Source organism: Bos taurus, chromosome 7 (assembly GCF_002263795.3).
Source record: "Bos taurus isolate L1 Dominette 01449 registration number 42190680 breed Hereford chromosome 7, ARS-UCD2.0, whole genome shotgun sequence".
Classification (NCBI taxonomy): Eukaryota; Metazoa; Chordata; class Mammalia; order Artiodactyla; family Bovidae; genus Bos; species Bos taurus.
In genome coordinates, this window is record NC_037334.1 from 53,668,337 (window position 1) to 53,687,454 (window position 19,118).

A 19,118-nucleotide genomic window follows, 5' to 3' on the forward strand; every position below is an offset into this window, starting at 1 on the left:
TTCTATTTCCATGAAGTAAAACTCAAATCCTTAACCATGGTCTGAGACCCTATGACCTGGCCTGACCTCCCTTTCCTCTCTCCCTTTGCTCATCACTTTCCATCCACTCCGTTCCCTTGGATCCTTGACTCCACGGTGATCTCCACATGGCTGCCTTCATCACATGGTTCCCTCTCTCAGCAGTACCCTTCGCCACCTCTTTCTACCTTGCAGATGGCAGCTGAAGCGCCACCTCCTCAGAGGTCTTCCCTGACCTCTGGTCTGAGTTCTGCCACCCTCTGCCTCTTTTGTTCTCTTCTGTTGCCTCTCTTTCTTTCCCTTTTCAACACTTCTCATCATTTGTAATTTAATTGTATGTCCACCCATGTGTTTACTTGCTTTATATCTTTCTCCCTGACTCAACTGTAAGCTCCTGGAGGACAGACCTGGGCTTATTCACCACCTTCTCCCCAGCCTCTAAACCATGCCTGGCACAGAGAAGTCACCCAGCCCTTTATTGAGTAAGTGAGGGAAGGAAGGGAATGAGTGGAGAAATCGGTCTTCAGCTTGCAAAATCTTAATCTAAGGACTCTCCCACACACTGAGGAACTTTTATGTCCTATTCTACTCTCTGTCGTCATGAACTTTGCTCTTCTAAAGCAAGTGTTTTTCCCTTGGATTATTTTTATAAAAAAAATGGAAGCAAATATAGAGATAATTATTGATTCTCACTCATCAAGTCGCGGCTCCCTATCACCAACATCCTTCTGAGAGCCTGCTGCAGAATTCTTGGGAACCACAGGAAATAAGTCCACTAACCACTTGAAATGCTTTTATAAAAATAGACTGGACTTGACCTTCTTCCTGTGGAAAGGCCTTTCTTCAGGGCACATGTTACAGAGAAATTCTGTCTGCTCTTAGGAGCCTCCCTCTTCCATCATCCTTCCAGCAGGACTTATCTGGACAAGTGTGGAATCCTGTTCTGACCCTCTGCCCGGGTCACCATCTGAGCAAATTCTTCCTTTATTATTTTCATGCTGTTGTTTTTATATTGAAATGGTGAGATAAGCAGACAGAAGTCAAAGCCTGGGGGAGCTATTGGGATATTCTGCTATGCACTGGTACTCCCTGGGGAGTGGTGTTACTCTTGCCAGAGGTCATCATCACTATGCCCGGGCTTCAGTACAGGGGTGCACCTTGATCACTCTGATCATTATCTGCTTACTTTAAAATCTTATTACCAAAGTGCAGTTTTACTTCAGTTCAATGTCCTTGTGTAAAGGAGACTTTATATCTCTAGTATAATCACAAAAATATCCCATCAGTAGAAGGCAGTGGTCAAGACAAATAAAATCAAAGGACACAGTCACTGGCTTCTGCTTAGGTGCTGTTCTCTGCCTGCTCAGCTCTTTTGGTTATCAAGAGAGAATGACAGTTCTGCTGCTGCTGCTAAGTCACTTCAGTCGTGTCCGACTCTGTGCGACCCCATAGACGGCAGTCCACCAGGCTCCCCCGTCCCTGGGATTCTCCAGGCAAGAGCACTGGAGTGGGATGCCATTTCCTTCTCCAGTGCATGAAAGTGAAAAGTGAAAGTAAAGTCGCTTAGTCGTGTCCAACTCTTCGCGACGCCATGGACTGCAGCCCACCAGGCTCCTCCGTCCATGGGATTTTCCAGGCAAGAGTACTGGAGTGGGATGCCATTGCCTTCTCTGGACAATTCTAGGGGAGTTGAAAACAAAATTGTACCAAGATGAAGCTTTCTCCTTCAACAGTGAAAATGATTGAAGGAGACTTTGAAGGGGACAGTGGTCTCCCTACAGTGGTCCTGCGAGATGTCATAGCACCACTCAGAACTTCTCCTGTAGCAGCAGGGGCACATGCACCACACCTGATGAAGCAAAGGGTCGGTACTTAGGCTTTATTGTTATACCAGTTCAACAAAGAAGCAGAGAATGCCAGTCAGTCCCCTTAGAAATCCTGAAATACGAGGAGGTGATAGAAAAATTAGAAAATACAGATAAACAACAGTAAAAAGTTTTAAAAGATTGTTCATGATCCTGTCAGCCAGAGAGAACTCCTTTTAACATTTCCATTCATGGAAATGTAAGCATTTTACAAAGTGGAATCGTATATGTGAATCATATATACAAATATCTCAGATTTCCTGCGACACAAAACTTGCTGCTTTGTTAATTTTCTGCATTGTTTGCCTAATTTCTGTTTTGTTACTATCTACTTTTATCTTTATTTTTTCCTTTTACTGCTTACTTTTAGTTTACTTTCCCCTTTTATTTTTCTTTCTTTATTTTTTTTATAGTTTTTTAAAATTTATTTCTAATTGGAAGACAATTGCTTTACAATGTTGTGTTGGTTTCTGCTATACAACAATGTGAACCAGCCATAAGTGTACATATATCCCCTTCCTCTTCAACCTCCTTCCCACTCCCCATCCCACCTCTCTGGGTCATCACAGAGCACTGGGGTGAGCTCCCTGTGTTATACAACAACTTCCCACTAGGTCTCTGTTTTACACATGGTGATGTATATATGTCAGTGCTTCTCTCTCACTTTGTCCCACCCTCTCCTTCTCCCACTGTGTACACAAGTCCATTCTCAATATCTGCATATCATTCCTGCCCTGTAAATGGGTTCATTAGTACCATTTATATGTATGCATTAATACACAATATTTCTTTTTCTGTTTGACTTACTTCACTCTGTAAACAGAGTCTGGTTAGTTGAACTGAGATGGCTGAACCCTTTTATTTTTCAAAACCTTTTCCTGCAGAATCTTGGATCATCAATTTTAATCCTTTTAAAATATTTTAATGTGAGCACTTAAAGGTAAAATTTCTAATAATTGTCTTGTTACCTCCCCAAATTTTGGTATGCTGGGTTTTGTATATCATTTAGCTTAAGCTATTTTGTAATTTCTTCTTTTATTTTTTTTCTATATGTGTAGTTCAATTGAAAATATAGTTTTCCTAGATATGTTATGGTTATTGATATCTAATTTAATTTACCAGTGATCATAGGATTTATTCTCTATGGTTTCAGTTCTGTTAAATTGATTCAGACTTGGTCTAAAGAAAGTGGAATCACATGTATAATTTTTTTTTTCATTAATAAATGTAAACCTACGTACATCCCATTTGTAATGGCTACATAGGATTATAGCATTTAGTTATAAGTACAAGCAAAACTGTGTCAACTAAGCCTCTATCGTTACACATTTAGGTTGTGTACTCTCTGTCACTGTTATGAACAAAATTGCTCTAGGCAGCCTCACCCACCAGGCCTTTATGTCCTTAGGAGGATTTATGGAAATAGAATTGTTAGGAAAAAGCACATACATTTTAAGTTTTTTACTCAAAATTTTCAGAAAGCTTGTACCCTTTATGTGCTTAGGTTCCATTTACACTCCTTGACTTATTATCAGTATTTCCCTTCTTATTCCTATGTCTGCTTTTCAAGGTAGAGAAATTAATTTGAAACCTTCTGACCTGCTGACTGGTTTCCAAGTCCCCTCGTAACCTGGGGCCCTCTCTCCTTTTGCCTCCACTTGCTCTGAGGGTGCCTGGCACCACTTGTGGGATCTTGCTGCACACTTTCCCAAGCCTGTGACCCAGCGTGAAGGATGCTTTCCCAGCAGTGTGGGCCTGTGGAGCTTGCAGAGTCCAGTGAGCCCTGGGCTCCTGGGGAGCAGATGCCCCGGACCAGCGCTGGCTCAGGCGACCTTGGAGGCATCCTTTGTCTCTTTGACACTTCAAGCCACTTCACTCCTTTGCTACACTGCCCTCATCTCTCAGTTCTGACAAACCACTCCTGACTTCTCTTTAAAACTCACCTCCTCTGAATCACCTAGTACTGATGCCTGTCCAATCCAGCAATTCCAAGACCTCTTGTGATATCACCTCTGAGTGATTTTATCCACTATTAATTTATACATTTACAATGAATTCTTGCAAAGGGGCCCCCCACACACCTTATTAAATGTGGAGCTCTTGTGTAGCATGAAGCACAGTGTATTGAAGGCAGTCAGTAAACACTTGCTGAAATAAGAACTCAGCATCTCCCAGACTGAGGCGTGGCTTGGCATAGCCAAATACAAAATGGCAGACAACTGGGAATTCTTGCTCATTGAGTATCCCAAGTACTGTCCTTGTGTCTAAGAGTTTAAGTAAGAGACAGCCAAGGCACTGGGTAGAAACACTGAGATTCAGACCAGCAGGTGTAATTCCATAGTTGGTGTGTGATTCCAGGCCGGTGTCTTGTTCTCTCTGCGTCTGTTTCCTCTCCTGAATGGTACCTGCTTGTGAGGTTGTTGCAAAGACCCAACTTGATAAGAAGGTGTAAAGTGAATAGCACTTGTGCAGCATGTGATCAGCTCACCATGGATGACATCATTAATATCCTTTGTATTTAGGGCATGTACTGAAAGATACAGTCTCCCTCTGAGTTTAGCCTGTGGTCTCCCTTCTGTGTGCAGCAGAAACAGGCTGGGAAGGCCTCTTGGTTTTCTCTAAAATCCCCTCACTTCATCCTTCCACAGAGGAGGGAAAACAGCTCCTTTGCTTTCAGGGTTTGCCTTTCATGACTCCTGAGATCCAAGGAACAGAGCCTTAGCCAAGTGGTTAGCTTAAACAGGATAAGACTCATCCAGTGTCCCTAGGTTGATGGCTCATTGTTTCATGAAACTATATAGTTTGTACCTATTCTTTTGCTTGTCTTATGCCTTTCCTGTTAATTATAATTAACCAGGGGCTGGCTATCTCAAGAGCACTTATGTGCTAACAGTTCACATGGAAGATGGATTGCACAGTTAGGAAGACTTGGGTTTCAGTCTGGGTCTGCACTTACTTGCTGGGTGACTTTGGGCAAGTCATGTCATTGCCCATGCCTCGGTTTTCTCATCCATTGATGGAAATAGTAATAGTAATACCTCCATAGGTTGGTTGAGCATTAAATGAGATCATGCGTGTAAAGCACCTAGCACATTCTATGGTGCCAATACCTGAGAGTTACCATCATTTTCATGCTTACTTCCATCCCTGTCATCACTTTGCCTTTGCACCTGGCACAGGTCCTTGCCTATGAGATCCTTCAGTCAGTGTCAACTTAAGTGAATGAAATGAATAGAATATGTGTCCCATCCCCCTTTCTGCCAGAAGGCGAAATCAATAATCTTCATTGTCCTACCAATCTTAACTATAGTTTGTGGTGTTTTACTATGAGCAAGGTTGTCAGTTCCCAGAAGCAGATGTGAGTCTCTTACCTGGACCCTGTGTTACTAAGCAAGCACAGGGCATGACATTGCCTTCACATCCTGAAGGTTATTCCTCAAGGCGGTGCCTCACTGCAGTGAGGTGCCCCTCCCCAGGGGTCCTGATTCACTGGGCCTGAGTTGGGGCTGGCACCTGCAAGTTCAGCAGACCTCCCCTGGGGATTCTGGTGCACACCAGGATGTGAGAAGCACTAGTTTGGGATAGCCTTCTTCTTCTTTTTTTTTTAATGCATCAAGAGAGAGGAAAGGAATTCAGCCTAGAAGGGCCAGCTTGGTTCTTTTTCTCATTTTTAGCAAAGGCACTGAAATAACTCTAAATCTACTCACGTTGTTTTCTTTAAAAGCAGTGGCTCAGAGGACACTGCCATTTTGATATGTTTATTTTTTCTCTTTCTTTCCATTACTCATATTTCCTTTGCTGAATTATTGTTTGTGCCTGCTGGGGGTGGGGGCGGGGGCAGGATAAGACAAAGGGTAAGGTGAAATGAGTGAGGGCTCCAGGTCCTTCTCAACCCTTTTGCTCTGCGAGGCTGGGATGGGAGGGAGGCCTTCCTTTCTCTGCTGTGGGAGCCACAGGCCACCAGCAGGCAATGTGTCGCAATTAGGTCTGGTTTGCTCTGAGGTTCTGGCTTACTGATCATGGTAGAGCCTGATGGAAAGGCCCAGATTTCTCTGAACTGAGTCAGAAACCCGTTCTGAAGAATTAACTGGGGCCTCATCACAATGTACAAGCCAGAGTAAGATTAAATCAGGCCTCCAGAGTGAGGGAGGTTGTGCAGCTTGGAATGCAGTTCTGTTGTATTCTCATTTCTCTCTGCTTCATAATTTATTTGGTAAAGTTGTTCTCAATTGTTCAAAGATCTGAGTACTCATTCATTCACTTGACACATATTTAGTGAGCACCTACTACGCGTCAGGCATGAGGAATGTAATGGAGAAGAAGGCAGATGCAATGAGATCCTCTTGAACCTGGCATTCTAGTGAGGAAGACCTACCATAAAAGAAATTCCCAGTGAACTGAATGTTAGAGCAGCGAAGTCCAGGGCACCTTCCAAACTACATACTAGGTAACTTACAGAGCCTGGGAGATGGGAAGACTTCCTGGAAGAAGGAGCATTTATATTCCTAGTGAACAAGGGGAAGAAAGCAGCAGGAAGAGTGTGTGAAAAGATCCTGAGCCCACAGAGGGCATGTTTCATTTAGAGAACTGAAACTAGTCCGCTATAGGGGAGGTGAGAAGGCTATGGATGGGGAAGCGGGTGGGGCCAGGTCATGCAGGGCCCTGCAGGCCTTTGTCTAAAGACCACCAAACAATGCAGGTTACAGGTTGACGTGATCAGATTTGCATTTCTAAAACATCACCCTGGCTGCTGAGTGGAAAAGTACTGGAGCAGAATTCAGGGAAACTAGATGCACTGGTGAGAGGTGATAGGGACTCAGCAGTTGGATGTGGGCACAGGCCACATGTGGTGTACACACTTCACAGCTACCCAGCCACTAGCCTTCTCTCAGAGGGACAGCAGCATCCAGCCAGCGCATGGTATCATGAGATGAGCTAAAGTTGGAAAATCTGAAAAATCTCACCACCAGGTATACCAGGAAATGTCATTTCCACAGGAGATGGTGCTGCTGGGGAAATGTGGGCACGTTGATCTTTAGGAGCAGATTGGGAAGGGAGGCACCTTGGTGTCTTGATAAATGACGCAGAATCCGGGCTCCAGAAGGCCTTGCTACCTGACCTGCCAACTAGGACTCTTATCCTTGCTTTTTTTCATCCTTTCCTGACTCACCAGGTCACTGGACAAGTTGTCTACCCCTTGGCTGTATGTGTATGAGCTCAGAGACCCGAGTTTCTGAATCACGCTACTAACTTTATAAAATCTACAAGATTGTATCAGCTAAGGGCAGGTCAGACAGCCTGGAGGGAACAGAGTGGGCCAGCTGGCTCTCTAGGTGACTCTTGGTCTTAGGATTCTGTGGGGCTTGGTGACACCAGAGGAAACGGCTGGGGACACCTCCAGGGCACTTCATTCATTCATTCAGGAAATGGTTAAAGTCTTCTGGCCTCATCCTCACATGGTGAAGAAAGTGGCAGAGTCTCCCCTGGGGAGCTTATGTAACAGTCACTTCCTGAGGTGTAACTGTAGTCTGCAGTGCCCCTCAGCCCTCTTGGTCTTCGTATTGAATAGCAAAGCCCAAGAGTTCCCTGGCCTCAGATTCCTCAGTGACCTCTGACAGGGGTAACCATCTTTCGGTTCCAAGCTGGCAATCACCTCTGGGCCTATGAACTTGTTTCCTTGTGGCCTGCACCTGTCTTTGCCAGCACTGTCCACTGCCCCCTGCCCCCAAGGTGTTCCTACTGCTTTCTCAGCCACGCCCTCAGGTGTTCCTCAGATGGCCTTCCCTGACCACTCGCCCCAGACCCAGGCCCAGCCTCCCCGCGGATGTCCTTGCCCCTCTGTAGTCCACTAGCTGCTTACTGACTGTCCCTCCCATCAACTTTGCTCCATCGGGGCAGAGCCCTTGATTTTGTTGCTCAGCTGTTTATCTCTAGCATCCTGCATGGACTAGCACACAATACGTGAGTAATAGTGTTTGTTGGAAGAAAGAGGGGTGGGAGAGAATGATGGTCTGGACATGTTGTGTATTGTATCCGTTTTCCTGAAAAGTCACATGCTACACTTAGAAGACCCCTTGTGAATCAAAGCCTGAAAAACCGTACTAATTTGCCACTTGCCGTACTGAACGGAGATATTGGTATTTTTAATATATTAAGTCTATCAGAAATTCATCCTATATGTTTTCTGAAACCATTGATCCCATCCCACAAAAACTAACCCAGTCAGCCAGGAAGATGAAGAGACTGTGGGAAGAGATGAGGTTGAGTCAGTCTGTTATTATTCATTACTTCATTCCAACTTTATACTATGATTTCTCAGGCACTGAGGATACAGCACAGTCCCTGCTTTCATTGTCTGTTCTTATTCAAAGTGAACAACCAAATGAGAACATCTTTCAGTGCTAATTCCTGTATCTCCCTGTTGAAATCCCATAGCAGATGGCTGGAGGTGGCGAGGGCACTGGTAGATGGAGGGTGGTTGGGGTGTCTCTAAGGAAGTGACATTGAGCTGAGACCTTGGGGATGGGCAGAAGTTGAGTGCGTGGGCCCAGGGATGTGTGCACAGCCACGTGTCCTAATCTGGAGGAGACTGTGTGATCCTGCTGGGTAAGGAACTGGCACATTTCAGGAAAGCAGTGTCAAGATGCTGAGCCTTCTTGCAGTAGTTAGCCCAGTCTAGGCAAGGGACTCAAAATAATTAAGCCATTGGGGGCCATAGGAATTCATGTCATCTTTTAAAGGACAGATGCGTCTCAGAAGGCCAGTGCTGCCTCCTTCCTGACCCTTCCCAATCTGCACCAAGCCGAAATTGATTGTTTCCTCCCTCGGCATCCTGCACCTAGCTGGCTAGAGCTGTCTGTGGCAGTTACTACCTTCTACCCTGCAATTAGAGTTATTTGCATCCTTCAGTTGGCCTCCATAGTGAATTTTCACCTCCTCAAGGCAGGGATTGGATCTTAGGGACTCCTTTCCTTCATAGATACATACTCTTGGCTTGCATCTAATGGATGCTTGGTGATATTTGTTGGCATTTATTAAATTGAGTCACTGAAATTTCTGACATACTTTGGAACCATACATTTTTTAAAAGAGTTTGATTTGGGGGATGGGAATGATAATATGGGTCATGTAGGAGACTCATACTTGGATGGTTCTAGTGGAGACCATTCAGTGCCTCAAGGCTTTGCAGTGGGGGCGGCTGGATAAGAAAAGAAAGCTGATGAAAGCACAAAAAGGGCTGGGGCCGTGAGGACTAACTGGCTGTTGATAAAAAGCTATTGAAAATCACCTTGCTATGCCACACTTGTATGTGTTTGCTCTGAGGTTATGCTGATTGGCTTGTTGGTTGATTTGGAGTTTGGGGTTTCATGTTTTCTTGTGTTCTCTTTATCATTTCCTTCTTTAATTGGGTTTATTTTCTATATATACAGAATGTATTGTCCTGAATAATCTAGATATAGGCAGCTTTGTGCTGCTGTGTTATAATCGGTATTTTTGAAGTTGAACCTGTGTTCAATCTGGAATTCAGATCAAATAGAAACTTAGTATCACTACTGAGGCTTTCCTGGTGACTCAGTGGTAAAGAACAGACCTGCCAACACAGGGGACTCGGGTTCAGTCCCCGGGTCGGGAAGATCCCCTGAGGAAGGAAATGGCAACCCCCTCCAGTATCCTTGCCTGGAAGATCCCATGGTCAGAGGAGCCTGGTCGGCTACAGTCCGTCGGGTTGTAAAGAGTCGGATGTGACTGCAGTGACTAAGCACACCACATGGCACATTTTAAGTACTGAGTTGGCCAAAAAAGTTCGTTTGGGTTTTTGTATAAGCTGCTATAGAAAAACCCAAATGAACCTTCGGGCCAACCCAATATTTCATAGATGTCATCTCATGGTTCCATGTAGGAGCTGAGGTGGCATAAACATTGTTATTCTCATTTTCACAGAGGAAAAATCAGATTTGAGCAGTGAAGTAGCTCCTAGAGTTATGAGGTGTTTTAATATAAATTATCGTTTAGTTTTTTGTTTGCAATTGGAATAATGGAGCTAAAAAGTAGAAGGTGGGCCTGAAAATGATTAACTTTTAAAGTGGATACTTAAGTACTGTTTAACTGTTTACTTTTGTAACCAAAAATAAAATCTAATGAAGCACAAGAAAATAAAGCAAAAAAGCAAGAACAGAAAAGACCTCTGTCCCAGGAGGAGTGAGGTAGACTGTCTGCTGTTGTCAGAGGAGCCAGCTGACCTTTGGCCTGCTGGGCCATCAGTGTGGATGTCCTTGGTGGTGCCGTCACCTCAGTTCAGGATGAGGAGTGGTGGCTCAATAAGCAAAGGGTTACATGAAGATGCAAAGAAAGGAGAGGGACCGGGTGCTTTCTTCCCTCTTGACTGTTACCTATTAACTAAAACCAAGTCCATTTTCCTTGTCCCCTTGGACTGGGAGCAAAGTGCTGATGGAGGCCGGAGGGGATAGATTTTGTGGGGTCATTGAAGGGTCAGAAAACTCAGATGAAGGCAGCTTTGTTTACATCAGCAATCCAGCTGCAGCATGCAAGCCCTTGACCGGCCAGTGACTCCCAACACAAAACAGATGTCCGAGCTGCACAGAGTGAGCACACGGGGCTCCTCAACTGGTAGAACTTTGTATTGATGAGCTGGGAAAAGGGCAGGAGATGGGTGGCACTGGGTGTGCCAAGAGTTGACAACAGCAGTGACCACACAGACCTGGCTTTGTGCTGGCTTGAGCCACGTGGGCTCCAAGAGATGATGCTCAGAGTGGGCTGTAAAGGCCAAGCCACATTCCTGCCTAAGAAGGCCGCATTATTGTGTACGCTGGACTGTGGGGGTTTGAATTGCCTGTGACTGGAACATGGGAAGGGATGGGGTTCCCTAGGCCAGAGAAGGGGACGTGGGGTCAGAACCAGGATTCCACTTGGTGCTCAGTCCTAAAAGCTACTCTTCTACTTTTTGTCTATATAGCATGATCAACGTCATATGTATGGTAGGTAGATTGTGCAATAAATCTCTCCTAATTAATAAATCGTTATCTGATTAGGTTAATCATTATGTTAAACATTTTTCAGGTAATGCTTGCCAACTAGAAGTATTAATAAACAATGAAAACCCAAGTCCTCCTAAAAGAACCAGGCACATACACTAGATCCAGTGCGCCCCAGGAGGCCCCCATGTCTTCTGTCCTTTGAACAAAGGCCCTTGCGTTCCAGATCATGTTCTAGTCTGTTCACTGATATTCATTTAGTAGATTTACCAATTTGAATACTCTGGTACAATTCTTCCTCAAGGAAAAAGGTGAAATCAAGGCAATATTATTTAAGATATTAAGAACTATGATTTAAAAACATAATACCTATATATAGATATATATATGCAGTTTAAAGAGAGACTGTAGATTATGTACACACACAGACCCCAGAGTATGACCATAGCCATTATTACGTGTCAAGGTTACAGATGATTTTTGTTTTCTTATTTATATTTTCCCATAGTTCCCTAGTTTTTTATAAGTAACATGTATAAAGACATTTTTTATTCTAAACATCCCATCAAATTGCTATATATACCTCTTGCTGCAACCTAGAGGTTAATATCCTGACTTACTGCTACAGGCACCTCACTAAAGTGTTCCTCTAGGAAATGAGTCTTTTTCCCCTCAGATAAAAATTTGAAAATTTCTCAGTAGGGAGCAATAACTGACCTTGAGATTCAAAATGGTACCCATGAGAGAAGCAATAGCTAAGGAATGAAGCTTCCAACCTCTTAGCATAGAAAACAAAGTGTTTTCTTCTGTGATGACAGTTTTTCTTCATTGACGCTCACTTTGCTTTTTCTGTCAACACACTCTCGGTTATAGTGAAGTAAATTACATTTGCATCCCAACTCCACAATTTGCTAATGATGGGACCTCAGCCAAGCCATTTATAATCTTTGTGCCTCTGTCTGCTGGTGTCTAAATAGGCTTCTAATGAGAATTAGATGAAACAATGCACGTAAGTGCGTGATAGCACAAGCAATAAAGGCCAGTTATTGTCATGATCCCATTGGCTTGTCCCAGTCATCTTCTCTAACTGTTTCACAGAGAGTATTTTTCTGATTTAGCTGCTCTCTATAATCGATGTCAAGCATGTACTAAGAACTGTGACCTTCCAGAATGGCCCGAGGAACACCAAAAAAATTTTTTTTAAATCCAATATAGTTCCTACTTACCTGCTGTCAATAGGCTTATTTCCCCACAGAGCCTCCAAGTCTCTGAGCAGCAAACTTAATTCACTCAGGAAACCGTGAGAGCCTGGCTGTGGCCCCAGTGCCTGCTCCCCTCAGTTAAGTCAGTGCTCCCTTTAAGCTGTTCCTTTTGGCTTTTCTGACTCAGTGTCTTAGGTCATTCTGAGACAGCATTCTCCTCCCCACCTTCTCCACTTGTACCTGTTATCCTGGACATTTGTCATCCTTTTTGACTGCCCAGCATCTAAAGCCCCAGCATAAACACACAGGTCTTGATCTGGCTGGACCCTTCTTGCAGTGTGATTTGGGGGTACCACATCTTCCCATTGATTCTGTGCAACTGCGGGTTCTCCATATTCTCTTTATGTTTATTGTTAAACTCATCGGTTGCTTACAGTTAAGGAGCTTAGCCAGCTCCTGCTTGTCCTACTTTGACATAAATCCTTCAGCTGTTAGTTCCCCAAACTCTCTGAGCTTCCTATGGCATACTGTTTATTTCATTCTCCTGGTTGTGACATTTTACTGGAATTACCTTCTTATTCTCCCCTAGACTTAGCTCCCTGAAGACAAGAACTAAAGCCATCTAGATCACTGTAGCAATGTTCTATCATGGAGCAGAGTGCCTGGCACGTAGTAGGCCCTCTGCAAATGTCAAATGAGTAAACAAGCAACCACCTGGGAAGGGACCAGAACAACCACAGTAGTTCCACTTGGAGAACCAGTTAACTTGCCAAGTTTCTGATAACCTGGCACCATTCCTAGCCTGATTCCAGGAGAAACCAGATTTCCTTTAGGCTTTGGCAAGGAAGAGGCTATTCCAGCAGCATCCTGAGTGGGCGGGTGAGAGGTTGGCCGCATCTTAGAGTGGGTGAGTAATCCCCCAGGCAGCACTTAGCTTGCAACCCTGGCTTACATCACGGTCATCTCCTGAAGCTCCCAGCTTAAAATGGAAAGTGGCATTACTCATGGTGGAGAGCAGACAATAAAAAAACATTGAGGTGGGGCCCAACACAATGGAGTGAATATTCCCTGATGAAGGATGAGAGCATCTCTGCTCTGAGGGCTCATGGCCCTGGCAGACAGCTCAGTCATAGCAAGGCTTTTGAACTACACCTCCAAATTAGCTCATCACCTAGCACCTCACTCTTTGGGATGTTGGAAGACGTTGTGTTTCTCAGCCTGCATCAGGCCTGGGGAGAAGAAATGCCCCTGAATCAATATTAGAAGGTGATAGCAAGCAGCAGTTATGAATTGAGGCTTTGACAGTAACAGAACTAAGCCTGAATCCTAGCTGTTCTAGTTGCTAACTCTGTGACCCCAAGTAAATTACTTAACCTCTCTGCTTTTTATGTCCTTCAGCTGTAAAATGGGTTGAATAATAGTACCGACTACAAGATCTTGAGAAAAGTCAGAGAATTTATGTAAAATCCTTACCACAATGCCTGGCTTGCAAGCAACACTCAGTAGATGATAACTGAGGTTGTGCTTTTACCGTCTTCCTTCAGCAGCTCCATACTTCTCCATCTTTTATATTTGTATCCCCTTTAAATCTCTCAGCCTCACACCCTTACTCCTGCCAGCAGTCCTCCTTTACCTCTCACACCCTTCTGAGCTGAGGCCACCACCCAGCACCCCTGCATGCTCACTCCTCTCCATTTCTAGCTCATCTTTCTCTCACTTTCTCGGTGTCTGTCAGCGTGTCCCCAGACCCAATGTCCGGCCCATCATGGTCTCTTCTCCACTTTAGAATCCATGACCTGGCACTTGGTGAAGCAAAAGACACTGAAATCAATCAGTCTGGTTTTAGTGACACCTCATGGACAGGTTGGGCCTAAGGTCATAAAATGGTCAGAGCTCACTGCCCATTCCAGCACCCCAGCGTGCTGAATGTGTACCCACAGAACATACAGTGGACCAAAGTCTGGTCTTATCAAAGCTGGGCATGGCACAGCAGTGGTGATGATCACAAAGGCAGTATTTTTCTCAGGAAAGATCATATACCAGCTTTTCTATTAATAGCCTTCTTTAGTAAGTTCTAAATAGATTCCTTTTTTTTTTAAGGGGCACACTTTTGACCTAAGCAGGTTACATGCATTACTGTTGAGAGATAAGCAGTGATATACATGAGCTGAGACTCTTAACATTGTACTAGGGAGTTCTTTACCAATGGTCTGAGGACTCCACAAACATCAGTTCCTCCATGGTTAAGAAAACTTTCCACCTTTGATCTCCAATGACTAGATTAACCACAGGCTGTCATCCCAGGATGTGTCCTGATCATTATTTATTCAACACATTGAATGAATAGCCTTTTATATTCTAGGAACATTGTGGATTCCGTGGCAGTGTTATGAGGAGACACAAATCCCACAACTGATGGAGATATTAGGGAAGATATATGTGTCTTTTTCAGATTCTTTCCCACTACAGGTTATCATGGGATATTATCTGTAGTTGCCTGAGCTATACAGTAGGATCTTATTGTTTTATCTATTTTCTGTATAGTAGTATGTATCCATTAATCTCAAGCTCCTAATTTATCCACCCCAGCCTTTCCCCTTTAGTACCCGTAAGATTTTCTGTGTCTATGAGTCTTGAGAAACAGTACACTTTGAATTAAGGATGGCCCATATATAATGAGTTCATGGGGAAGGGGTCAGTCTGGAAAGATAATTTATAGCCAGATCTGTATTTGGATGTCTAGTATTTATCTTAAAAAAGATGACCTCAGGAATCCCCTGGAGGTCCAGTGGTTAGAACTCAGCACTTTCAGTGCCATGGCCTTGGTTCAGTCCCTGGTTGGGAAACTAAGATTCCACAGGCTGCTCAGTACCAGGGAAAAAATAAATAAATAAAATAAGACCCAAAAAAAGCCTCTTAAGATGACCTCGACAGAACGATTGGTTCCCCTCACCCAACCCCCAGCTTTCTCAAGTATTTCAAATCTTCGTAAATGTCCCCAGTCATTGTTTCTGTCTTCTTCACCTAGCCCCCTTCAGCTCATCAGCAAGCTCCATATCCAAAATGTATCCTCAGTCTGACCTCTTCTATCTTCTCCAATACTACCCCTGTGTTCCAAGACGTCATCGTTTCTTACCCACTTCCTTGTTTCATTTCTTGCCCTCATACAGCAGGTAGCTTAAGTCAGATCATATGCCCTTGCTTGCTGAAAACCTCCTAGCAGCTTCCTGTTGCTGTGTCTATCCGTGGGAAGACCGTGTCCTCCAGGCTCATGATTGGCCCCAGCCTCTTCCCAGGCTTGCCCTCTCCTCTCCTCTCCTCCCTTGCTTGTCCTGCTGCATCGACAGGCTTCTCTTCTCTTCCTTGAATTCTCCAAGCATGGACTAGCATCTTTGTGTTTACTGGTCCCCCTGTCTGAAATGCTCCTCCTTGCTTAGACCTCTGCTTGTCCACCTCCTCATGGCTTATATCTCAGCCTGAATGGTACCTCTGCTGGTCACCCTCACTATCCTAACTAAAGTAGCCCCTTCTCAGTTTTTCTCTATCTCAGAACTCCATTTTTCCTTTACAGCACTTATCTGAAATGCTCTTGAGTATTTATTTTTCTTTTTTATCACCATGACTTCTACTAACTTGCAAGCTCCATAAGGCTTTGTCTTATTTACCACCACCTCTTTAGTCCTTAGCACAATCAAGCCCAAGTAGGTACTCAGTAGTCACTCACAGAATGCAGATGCCTAGACCACATGCCCAGAAAAATTCTGATTAGTCTGGGTTAGGAGTTAAAGAGAAGTTAAATTGTTTAAGGTGTTTTTTTTTTTTTTAACTATATGCATATTTTTAGCCATGTTATATCTAGTACAGTTCCCAGGTGATCCTGATTTTTAGATGGTTAAGAATCCTTGACCTAGAGAATAGAAATCTCTGTAGCATCTTTTACTCAAAATGGGGTCCTTGGACTGGTATCCACCAGGTACTTGTTAGAAGTTCAGATTGTCAGGCTCCACCCCCCACCTTAGAGAACCAGAATCTGCACTGTAAGAAGATGACCCAGCTGACTTGTATGCATATTAAATTTGAGAAGCACCAACCAAGCAGAAATACAGAATTCCTGAAGAGTAAGAACCTTGAATTTGGCAGGTTGAGTTTGCTTTGTTTGCAGGACAGTGAGATGGGCATGTCTCCCAGACAGCTAGAAATGTGGTTCTGAAGTCATGGAAAGAGAACCCAAAAGGAAATTAGCATCTTCACCAAAATGCTCATTAAGGGTTGGAGTGCAGGCTGTAGTGAGGTCATGAGTGGAGAGAAGAGGACAGAGTTGGTGGACCACGGGGGCAGGCCCAGTAAGGGTGCAAGAGAAGGGGAGCTGAGATGAGGAAGTGGGGAAAGAGACTGATGGAGAGTGATGGCTCAGGTGAGGGCAGGAGGCAAGGTCAGGAATGGAGTGATCCAAGCATCAGATTCTGCAGAAACATCAAGGAACATAGGAACTAAGAAATGGCCATGGAGTTCTGTCCCCAGAGGTGGGTGATAAGAGAGGCTTGAGTCAGTGGTGAGCAGTTGGAAGAAGCGAGTCCACACCACCCGCCTAGGAAGGACTGTGGTCTCACCAAGAGGAGAATTGTGCCTTGAAGCAAGAGGAACGGAGAGAAACTTTTCTCAAATGAGAGACTTGGGAATGCTGTCAAGAAAAAACCTTCAGAGAAGGGGACTGAGTAGATTAGAGATCAGAAGAGAATTTAATTGATGAGACTGGGTTCTGAGGCAGGTAGGAGGGAATCACATTAGACTCATATGCTTGTTAACACATAGACTGACCTAGATGGGCATGAGATAAACAGCAGGCCACCTTCAAGGAAGGAGACTGAGTGACTAGAGAGGCAGGGTGGCTTTCTTATTTTAGAAAAACAAAATAATAGTAAAAAACAAAAAACCAAAAAACCTATGTGTGCTCTGCCCAGATTTAACAAATGTTAACATTTTCTCAAATTTACCTTAGATTTTTTATATATAAAAGAAAACATTAGAAAGTTAAAGTTCCTCCTGTTTTCCTTTTTCTTAACATTTTTGTCCTCTCTTCTCCAAGGGCAGGGGCAGATAGATGGTAGAGAAAGGGTGTGCTTGGGGAGAGATGGAGAATGACATTGATCAACAGCTCCCCTGTGCCAGGCACTGGGCTTGGGTTTGACATTTGAAGTAGGAGGGAGAGGGAATCCACAGGGATATATCAGGATGATGTGTGCGAAAGGTTCAAAAGGTCAGGAAAGGTGAGTATGGCAGTTGAAACAGTCTGTGAGCCTCAGTTTCTCCATCTGTAAAATGGTCATAGTAATACTACCTACCTCAAAGGTGAAGATCGAATGACTTGGGTGAATAACTTACTCAGAACTTGAGACTTCTTACATGGCTATTAAATGATGACAGTGATGGCAAGGAGGATGCTTATGACTGTGGTTGTTCAACCCCCTTTATAATCAATATATATATTTTTTCAGTTCCGTTCAGTCACTCAGTCGTGTCCGACTCTTTGCAACCCCATGGACTGCAGCAAGCCAAGCCTCCCTGTCCATCACCAACTCCTGGAGTTTACTTAAACTCATGTCCATTGAGTCGGTGATGCCATCCAACCATCTCATCCTCTGTCGTCCCCTTCTCTTCCCACCTTCAATCTTTCCCAGCATCAGGGTCTTTTGAAATGAATCAGTTCTTTGTATCAGGTGGCCAGCATATTGGAGCTTCAGCTTCAGCATCAGTCCTTCCAATGAATATTCAGGACTGATTTCCTTTAGGATTGACTGGTTTGATCTCCTTACAGTCCAAGGGATTCTCAAGAGTCTTCTCCAACACCACAATTCAAAAGCATCATGTAATAAAGGGTAATATGTTCATAATGATGGTTAAGTATGAAGGTTTAAGTGTTTAGTTCCAGGTTCTCCATACTACCTCATCTAGTCCTTCCTGAACCCTAGGATGTAGATATTTTGAACCCTCCTTCTTCATTCAGATGAAGAAACTGAATCCCAGGGAGGTTAAGTCATTGCTCAAGGCCACAGATCCAGGAAAGGATTGGTCTGTTACTTGAACCCAGACATTCTGACTTCAGATGTTAGTATTGGTAGTGCTGTAACCTCCCTGAAAAGTTCTTAACAGTATTTGGCATGTAGTGAAAACATGCTCATGTTACCTCTTATTATTGTAAATATTTTTGGAGCAGAGCTATTTAAATGGTCAGGTTGCAATTCTTTTCTAATGAGACATACAGAGCACTGAGATGTTTGGAAATTCCCTAGTGCCATGCTGCCAAGGGGTTACAGAACTGAAATGAAAAGCTGTGGGTACTGGAGGCTCCACGCTGCGCTGAAGAGAGTGCTAATTGACTTGTAAGCTGAGCACTTACCAGATAGGTTATCCCATTCCATGCTAAGACAACCCATTTTAGGAAACAGGTGCCCAGGAGCCTAGCCTTGCTCCCCCTGCTCCCCAGAAGCTCCTTCCAGGTTGCTCATCCCACACCACTTCTCCCCATCTGAGCCCAGGGACCAATGTCAGCAGACCGAGCACACATCGGAGCACAGAAGCAGCCTGAGAGCGTGGGGTCTGGCCTCAGGTGTGGGTGCCTTGGCAGCCAGCTGCAGCCCCTCATGATCACCCTAGCCACAGTACATGCTGCTCCCTGCAGGGCGCCTCAGCCTGGGCACACCTGCTCACTCCCTGTCCCTTCCACTTCCTTCTGCCCTGGATTTCCAGACAGAGTCCAAAATGGGTTCACATCAAATAAGATTTGTTTTCTTTCAGTGTAATTTTCCGTTTATAGACAGCCTTCTCGCAGGAGGCACTGTCCTCCTTCCTCTGTCTCGGTTTTTTTCTGGGTGTTTGGGGATAAACTCCTGGTGGTGGTTTTGGAGCCCTGTGGTCAGCAGTCCAGCCGGTCATTCATTCAGAGTGTCTCCAGAAAGCCTGCCCTTACGCTTACAAGAGCTTATGCTGATTTCTGTGGCCTCTGAGCCGTCTATGGAACTGTGCCCATGTAGCTAAGTGTT

At 44.4% G+C, this 19,118-nt stretch overlaps 2 protein-coding genes across 9 annotated transcripts in view; one reads left to right on the forward strand and one right to left on the reverse strand.

The window, feature by feature from the left end:
* Positions 1–19,118, forward strand: part of LOC100847454 (uncharacterized) — a 341,605-nt gene that overhangs the window by 317,085 nt on the left and 5,402 nt on the right. The gene's annotated exons all lie outside the window — the stretch shown is intronic.
* FGF1 (fibroblast growth factor 1) overlaps positions 1–19,118 on the reverse strand; it is a 107,039-nt gene that overhangs the window by 46,069 nt on the left and 41,852 nt on the right. The window contains exon 1 of one of the 8 annotated variants that reach the window (XM_024993833.2): positions 12,103–16,737. The exons of the other annotated variants lie outside the window; for them this stretch is intronic. The gene's annotated coding sequence lies outside the window, so the exon portion shown is untranslated. Of the gene's footprint in view, positions 1–12,102; positions 16,738–19,118 lie in introns of those variants that run through there. 8 annotated transcript variants of the gene reach the window in all.